The sequence below is a fragment of the Oncorhynchus mykiss genome, chromosome 7 (assembly GCF_057628025.1).
Source record: "Oncorhynchus mykiss isolate SJ-2025 chromosome 7, ASM5762802v1, whole genome shotgun sequence".
Classification (NCBI taxonomy): Eukaryota; Metazoa; Chordata; class Actinopteri; order Salmoniformes; family Salmonidae; genus Oncorhynchus; species Oncorhynchus mykiss.
Genome location: NC_143028.1, coordinates 26251220 through 26260440, shown reverse-complemented (window position 1 = coordinate 26260440; position 9221 = coordinate 26251220). Strand labels below are relative to the sequence as shown.

At 42.9% G+C, this 9221-nt stretch overlaps 1 long non-coding RNA gene across 1 annotated transcript; it reads left to right on the top strand.

Moving 5' to 3' along the window:
- The first annotated feature begins 293 nt into the window (after positions 1 to 293).
- LOC149982497 (uncharacterized) lies at positions 294 to 5078 on the top strand. The gene is made up of 3 exons (XR_016497162.1): positions 294 to 561; positions 937 to 967; positions 1144 to 5078. It is a non-coding gene; the product is annotated as an uncharacterized LOC149982497 (long non-coding RNA).
- The last annotated feature ends 4143 nt before the right edge of the window (positions 5079 to 9221 follow it).

Genomic DNA, 9221 nt, shown 5'->3' with positions numbered 1-9221 from the left:
GTTTCATTGCAATCAACTGGTTTGTTTGTAACACAACCAAACCTGATGAGTCATTTCGCGGGACGTATTGACTGAAAGAAACCGATTTGAAGACAACAAGTAATGACATCTTTCTGCACCAATGATATGACCGCTGTTTCGTTGATTGACTGTATTTCAACCCAATGACCACTGATCGTCTTGAAATCTTGGTAGGTAGATAGCCAATGAGCTGAGGTAAACGGCAAAATGTAATGTTTATGTGTTGGAAGACCAACCCATGTAGTAAACTCCGGCGTTTGTTAAAGAGGGTCACTCGACATTGAAGTTTCATACCGGAAGGAGCAACGCATGTTACGCACAGCGTTGTTTTGGTAAAGCGCATCTTCAGCTGTTTATATATCAATCAGTATGGCGACTAAGTCAGGGAAAGCTAAATCTAAGTCTAGATATACAGATGTACACATAATTTTAGAAGAAATTGATCGGGAAAGTGAGACAGAGATTGTTGGAGGATGATTCATTTAGCGATTCCCAAATGGAGGAATATTTTTTGAACGGAGATGACATCGTTTTGGACTGGTAAGTTCTTCTCATGCTAATGCCGTTGTTAGAAATTAATAATATAAAATATTATTTGTGATTTTTTAAAATTTGAGTAGCAATATATAAAAATGTAATGTAATGAAATGTGAGATGTATTTTTGGACACCGATTTAGCCTATTTTAATGTTGTTGTTTTTTACACCTTTATTTAATCTTTATTTAACTAGGCAAGTCAGTTAAGAACACAGTCTTATTTTCAATGACGGCCTAGGAACGGTGGGTTAACTGCCTCGTTCAGGGGCAGAACGACAGATTTTCACCTTGTCAGCTCGGGGGATTCAATCTTGCAACCTTACAGTTACACTAGTCCAACGCTCTAACCACCTGCCTCTCATTGCACTCCACGAGGAGACTGCCTGTTACGCGAATGCAGTAAGACAAGGTAAGTTGCTAGCTAGCATTAAACTTATCTTATAAAAAACAATCAATCAATCATAATCACTAGTTAACTACACATGGTTGATGATATTACTAGTTTATCTAGCATGTCCTGCGTTCGTTGCTACAATGTGTACCTAACCATGAACATCAATGCCTTTCTTATAATCAATACACAAGGGTCCCCAGTCCGAGGTTGCAGCGGGCCCAGAATAGACGGGAGATTCCAGCAGCGCCAGACAGGCGGGAGACTCCGGCAGCGCCGGCATGAAGGGCGACTCCGGCAGCGCCGGCGTGAAGGGCGACTCCGGAAGTGCTGGACAGGCGGGAGCACCTGGAGGGAGGAGATGGAGAGACAGCCTGGTGCGTGGGGCTGCCACCGGAGGCCTGGTGCATGGAGGAGGCACCGGATGGACCGGACCATGGAGGCGCACTGGAGGTCTCGAGCACCAAGCCTGCACAACCCGTCCTGGCTGGATACTCCCCGTAGCCCGGCAAGTGCGGCGGGGTGGAACAGACCGCATTGGGCTCTGCTGGCGAACCGGGGACACCATGCGTAGGGCTGGTGCCATATAACCCGGGCCGAGGAGAGTGGGAAAACAGGCTACTTAAGTATGGTTCTCAATCAGAGACAACATTTGACAGCTGTTTCGAGAACCATAGGCAGCCTGGTTTCACCCTTGAGTTGTGGGTAGTTGTTTTCTGTTATGTGTCTGCACCGGCCAGAACTGTTTCGGTCATTCGCTTTGTTATTTTTGTTTATTTCTGTGTTCAACAGCCGTTACAGAAACAAACAAGGACATTGTCTGGACACGGGAAAACACAATGACAATAATGCTGACACGGGGAACGAACTGAGGAACAGACAGATATAAAAGGGCCAATCAACAAAGTGAAGGAGTCAAGGTGTGTCCAATGAGCGCTGATGTGCATAATGATGGTGACAGGTCTGCGTAATGATGGGCAGCCTGGTGCCCTTGAGCTCCAGAGAGGGGGAGCGGGAGCAGGTGTGACATGATGAGTACTCTCTCACCTGTGTCTGTGGGACTGAGTTGGGCCTTTGGGGCTTGACAACAAATGATAGTCCCAGTAAGCGCAAATCATATGGGATGGCGTATCGCTGCAGAATGCTGTGGTAGCCATGCTGGTTAACTGTGCCTTGAACTGTAAATAAATCACCAACAGTCTTGAAGGAGTTCCCACATATACTGAGCACTTGTTGGCTGCTTTTCCTTCACTCTGCGGTCCAACTCATCCCAAACCATCTCAATTGGGTTGATTGTGGAGGCCAGGTCATCTGATGCAGCACTCCATCACTCTCCTGCTTGGTCAAATAGCCTTTTCAAAGCCTAGAGGTGTGTTATGGGTGATGGTCCTGTTGAAAAAGTCCCACTAAGCGCAAACCAGATGGGATGACGTTTCGCTGCAGAATTATTTATTTCTGTTGTTAAATAGGAAACAGCACGTTAGTTGTGAAGGGCTTAACGATGTTGATGGCTGTCGATGGTAAAATCTGTAGCATGGGCTTATGTGACCATTACATCGGTGTATGCTAGCTAACACACTTATTTACAGCAATCATATGCCAAAGCACATCACAGAAAGCCCCTTAATCCCTAACAGGTACCATATACCCACATACAGTTGAGCAAAAAAGTATTTGGTCAGCCACCAATTGTGCAAGTTCTCCCACTTAAAAAGATTAGAGAGGCCTGTAATTTTCATCATAGGTACACTTCAACTATGACAGACAAAATGAGAAAACAAATCCAGAAAATCACATTGTAGGATTTTTAATGAATTTATTTGCAAATTATGGTGGAAAATAAGTATTTGGTCAATAACAAAAGTTTATCTCAATACTTTGTTATATACCCTTTGTTGGCAATGACAGAGGTTAAACGTTTTCTGTAAGTATTCACAAGGTTTTCACACACTGTTCCTGGTATTTTGGCCCATTCCTCCATGCAGATCTCCTCTAGAGCAGTGATGTTTTGGGGCTGTTGCTGGGCAACACGGACTTTCAACTCCCTCCAAAGATTTTCTATGGGGTTGAGATCTGGAGACTGGCTAGGCCACTCCAGGACCTTGAAATGCTTCTTACGAAGCCACTCCTTCGTTGCCCGGGCGTTGTGTTTGGGATCATTGTCATGCTGAAAGACCCAGCCACGTTTCATCTTCAATGCCCTTGCTGATGGAAGGAGGTTTTCACTCAAAATCTCACGATACATGGCCATATGACATTCTCCCAATCTTCTTCTGGATCATCCAAATGCTCTCTAGCAAACTTCAGACGGGCCTGTACATGTACTGGCTTAAGCAGGGGGACACGTCTGGCACTGCAGGATTTGAGTCCCTGACGGCGTGGTGTGTTACTGATGGTAGGCTTTGTTTCTTTGGTCCCAGCTCTCTGCAGGTCCTTCACTAGGTCCCCCCGTGTGGTTCTGGGATTTTTGCTCACCGTTCTTGTGATCATTTTGACCCCACGGGGTGAGATCTTGCGTGAAGCCCCAGATCGAGGGAGCTTATCAGTGGTCTTGTATGTCTTCCATTTCCTCATATTTGCTCCCACAGTTGATTTCTTCAAACCAAGCTGCTTACCTATTGCAGATTCAGTCTTCCCAGCCTGGTGCAGGTCTACAATTTTGTTTCTGGTGTCCTTTGACAGCTCTTTGGTCTTGGCCATAGTGGAGTTTGGAGTGTGACTGTTTGAGGTTGTGGACAGGTATCTTTTATACTGATAACAAGTTCAAACAGGTGCCATTAATACAGGTAACGAGTGGAGGACAGAGGAGCCTCTTAAAGAAGAAGTTACAGGTCTGTGAGAGACAGAAATCTTGCTTGTTTTTAGATGACCAAATACTTATTTTCCAGCATAATTTGCAAATAAATTCATAAAAAATCCTACAATGTGATTTTCTGGATTTTTTTTCTCATTTTGTCTGTCATAGTTGAAGTGTACCTATGATGAAAATTGCAGGCCTCTCTCATCTTTTTAAGTGGGAGAACTTGCACAATTGGTGGCTGACTAAATACTTTTTTGCCCCACTGTATGTATAAATCAGTAATGTACAGCAAACTTGAACACATTGTAAAATAGAAAACAGCATTCAGAACGTGACCTACCTCTTGCATCACATTTTCATACTGGGGAGACCTGACGTTCGCGATCTCCCCCTATCTGCATGCGGGGCCAATCACAACATGCCTTATCAGAGTTGAACCAACCAATAAAAATGCTTGAACATTGAATACACCTTTCTTTAGAGGCAAGTGGAAACATAACCAACCCTGTTACACGGAGATCATCCGTTCACCTACTCTGCACCTCACAAAGACACGGCGGTTGGAACCAAAAATCTCCTATTTGACTCCAGACCAAAGAACAGATTTCCACTGGTCGAATGTCCATCTGCTCGTGTTTCTTGGCCCAAGCAAGTCTCTTCTTCTTCTTCTTGCTGTCCTTTCGTAGTGGTTTATTCTTTGCTTTGACCAAGACGGCCTAAAACACAGTCTACTCTGAAGAGTTGATGTTGAGATGTGTCTGTTACTTGAACTCTTTGAATTATTTTTCTGGGCTGCAATTTCTGAGGTTCAGTTAACTCTACTGAACTTATACTCTGCAGCAGAAGTAACTCTGGGTCTTCCTTTTCTATGTTGGCCCTTATGAGAGTCAGTTGCATCATAGCGCTTGATGGTTTTTGCGACTGCACTTGAAGAAACTTTCAAAGTTGTGACATATTTGGTAAAAGACAAAGTGCATATTATGGCAAGAACAGCTCAAATAAATAAGCAAAGAGAAATGACAGTACATCATTACTTAATGACATGACGGTCAGTCAATGCAGACTGAGATACGGGACTTTGTCTTTTACCAAATAGGGATATATTCTGTATACCCTTTGAACAAGGCACACCTGTTAATTGAAATGCATTCCAGGTGACTACCTCATGAAACTGGTTGAGAGAATGCCACGAGAATGCAAAGCTGTCATGAAGGCAAAGGGTGGCTACTTTGAAGAATCTCAAATTAACACTTTTTTGGTTACTTCATGATGTCTTCACTATTATTATAGAATGTAGATAATAGTGAAAATAAAGAAAACCCCTGGAATGAGTAGATGTGTCCAAACTTTTGACTGGTACTGTATATACAGTACTAGCTGCAACCGTCCTGCTGAGGGGCTAAATAGGTTGAATAAGGCTACTTCACCTTTGACTGGTACTGTACATATAAAGCTCATGGGGTCCCATGGGTGCTATATGACTGTTCCTGTGAGTCCCATGTGTATCCCATGATCTCCTATAGGTACCCCATAGCATCTCATGGGTCTGCCATGGTGGCCCCATGAGTTTACATGGGATTCTGATGGTGACTCATGAGTGTCCCATGAACTAACATTGACATCCCATGACTTCGATTGGGAATCCAATGGACATTTATTATAAGGGAATTTTGGAGTCACTTTTATTGTAAATAAGAATAGAATATGTTTATTTTTTTATTTTTATTTTTTATGTTTCAAATATTTTTTATTAAACACACACAAGAATGGTGTATAGCTATACAAGACAGGTATGCAATTCTTATCTAAACATAAAAGAGCATACAGGAACAACAAGACCCAGAGTTCTGGGTGCAGAACGAATAATACAGAACACGACATACAAAACAAGGACACGTAGAAAGAAAGAGGGAAGATGTCCCCCCTATCCCCCCCCCCCCCCATATTCCCCCCTATTCGGGTGGCAGGGCCAGCACATGCTGCCCAAAGGTAGATTAAAATATTACAATTGAGAGTGCGTTAATAAGTACAAATTCACAGCACCGACTCGTCCAAGTAGGAGAGGAAAGGCTGCCAGATTTGATCAAATGTTGATAATTTATTGTTCAGAATATATCTAATTCTTTCTAAGTGTACAGTGTTTGCCAATTCACTGAGCCATAATTTGGTAGAGGGCGCTTCCCTCCTTTTCCAAAACAACAAGATTCTTTTTTTTTGCCGAGATGAGACCGTACGAGATTAGTTGTTTTTGGGGGTTGGTTAATCCGTTTAGGGACTCAGATACTCCCAGGATTATCAGAAGCGGGTCTGGATCTATTGAAGTCTCCAAAACTTCAGAGAGGATCCCAAAAAATCCACACCAATAACCATGCAAGCTAGAACATAGGGTAAAGCAGTGGAGTAGTGTACCCTGCGCAGCCTGACATTTATCACATGTAGGGGATGTGTCAGGAAATATCCTATGCAGTTTAGTTTTGGAATAGTGTAAACTGTGTAATACCTTGAATTGTATGAGACGATGTCTGGAATTAATGGAGCATGTGTGGATATACTCCAAGCTCTCTTCCCAGTCTGCCACCGAGATGTCAGTCCCTAGTTCTTCCTCCCATTTTGCCTTGATGGCATCTGTAGAAGGTGTGCTAACAGATTGAAAAGCATCATATAGACGCGATATCAGTTTATCTGAGGTGGGGCATATTTTTATGCATCTGTCAAACATGGAAGGTTTAGCATTCCCAAATGTTGGGAGGTGTTTTCTAACGTAGTCTCTAATTTGTAGGTATCTGAAAAAATTACTTCTGGGAAGATTATACATTGCCTTGCGAAAGTATTCGGCCCCCTTGAACTTTGCGACCTTTTGCCACATTTCAGGCTTCAAACATAAAGATATAAAACTGTATTTTTTTGTGAAGAATCAACAACAAGTGGGACACAATCATGAAGTGGAACGACATTTATTGGATATTTCAAACTTTTTTAACAAATCAAAAACTGAAAAATTGGGCGTGCAAAATTATTCAGCCCCCTTAAGTTAATACTTTGTAGCGCCACCTTTTGCTGCGATTACAGCTGTAAGTCGCTTGGGGTATGTCTCTATCAGTTTTGCACATCGAGAGACTGAATTTTTTTCCCATTCCTCCTTGCAAAACAGCTCGAGCTCAGTGAGGTTGGATGGAGAGCATTTGTGAACAGCAGTTTTCAGTTCTTTCCACAGATTCTCGATTGGATTCAGGTCTGGACTTTGACTTGGCCATTCTAACACCTGGATATGTTTATTTTTGAAACATTCCATTGTAGATTTTGCTTTATGTTTTGGATCATTGTCTTGTTGGAAGACAAATCTCCGTCCCAGTCTCAGGTCTTTTGCAGACTCCATCAGGTTTTCTTCCAGAATGGTCCTGTATTTGGCTCCATCCATCTTCCCATCAATTTTAACCATCTTCCCTGTCCCTGTTGATGAAAAGCAGGCCCAAACCATGATGCTGCCACCATCATGTTTGACAGTGGGGATGGTGTGTTCGGCTGTGTTGCTTTTACGCCAAACATAACGTTTTGCATTGTTGCCAAAAAGTTCAATTTTGGTTTCATCTGACCAGAGCACCTTCTTCCACATGTTTGGTGTGTCTCCCAGGTGGCTTGTGGCAAACTTTAAACGACACTTTTTATGGATATCTTTAAGAAATGGCACAACCCTGCCTTGCCCCCCTGTTGAGGTTAAATCGGGGCGACAATGATTGGTTAGTGAGTATTCTGGCACAGGGGTTCCTATTTAAAATCTGGATCCAATTTATGAACCTATCTTCAATATTAAATATCTGTATGACCTTGAATAGATAGGGCCACTCAACTTGGTCAAATGCCTTTTCGGCGTCAAGAGATATGACGGCAAGGTCCACGTTGGGTAACCTCTGAGAATACATAATATTGAAGAGGCGCCTGAGATTGAAGAATGAGTGTCTGTTAGGGATAAAGCTGGTCTGATCCGAATGGACCAATTTGCCAATTAAAGTGCTAAGCCTGTTAGCCAGAGTTTTTGGTAAAATCTTTTGGTCTGTATTAAGGAGAAATATTGGTCTGTATGACCTGAGGATTCAACCTCCAGACCCTCTCGTTTGGTACAATGTCACCCAATCTCAGGGAGAAGGTGAGTGGACTGTGGTCCGAGATTATAATATCATGATACCTCACATTACAGGTATAGGGGAGTAGTCTAGCATCCAACAAAAAGTAGTCCATTCGAGTGTAAACCTTGTGAATATGAGAGTAAAAGGAGTATTCCCTACCCGTAGGGTTAGCGATCCTCCATATATCAAATAAGTTCGAATTTTTTATGTAGGTATTCAAGAATTCGCTTGAATAGGAGGTAGGGGTTCGCCGGGTAGAGGATCTATCCAAATATTGGTCTAGCACACAGTTAAGGTCCCCTCCAATGACCAGGTTAGTATGGGAGATATCTGGAATCAGGGCAAGGACTCTTTTGAAAAAAGAGTGGTTGTCAATGTTTGGCCCATAGATATTTAGTAGAGTTACTGAGGTAGAGTGGATTTCTCCTTTTGCGATCACATACCGACCCTCTTTATCCGCAATAGTGGTTTTATGTAGAAAGGGAATTCCTTTCCGTACCAGAATCGCTGTGCCTCTCGTTTTGGCAGAGAAGTTAGAGTGATACACTTGCCCCACCCACCTACACTTAAGTCTGCTATAAGAGTTATTCTTCAGATGGGTTTCTTGCAAAAATATAATATCAGACGGGAGTGCTTTCAAGTGGGCTAGGACCTTGCCCCTCTTAATTGGTTCGTTTAAACCCTTGACATTCCAGGAAGTGAATGTAAGCCCCGCCCTCCTCTCATTTGTAGTTCCTATGGTGGCCTGCATACCATGTAACTTGATAAAAAGGTAAGAAAGCGCACCAAACCATCACGATCAGCATATGTAGCACCTACACCCGAGCAGTATCCAACCCACCCCTCCCCCCCTGCAAGCACCTTTACTTCCCACCCTGTTCCCCTAATTTCCCCAACACTTACCCCCCCCCCCCCCCCCCATCAACCCACATATAACAGGCATGCACAAACAGGAGAGAAAAAAAAGGAAAAATAAAAATAATAAACACATTGTCTGGCCGATGCCAAAAAAGCATGGTGCAACCTCGAACAAGAGGTAAAACAAAAATTAAATCCCAACTATACGTTCACCTCTCACTATCCTAGAACTTCTACTAACATATGAACTGAGGAGGCTCCCGCGAGTTAAGTGTTCAGTTAGCATCTAATAAACCTAAACAGAATAAGTTGCAACTTAAACATATTGCGCATTTAAGCGTCATCCTGGGTCAATCCCAGAGATAAGCAAGATATAGCCTCAAGATTATATTGCTAAGCACTGCCGGTCAAAAAATAAATCATCCGCAATCAACATAGTCAGCCGTACCTTTACATACTGTGGGTCAGGAGATCGGAACAAGGATTTGTT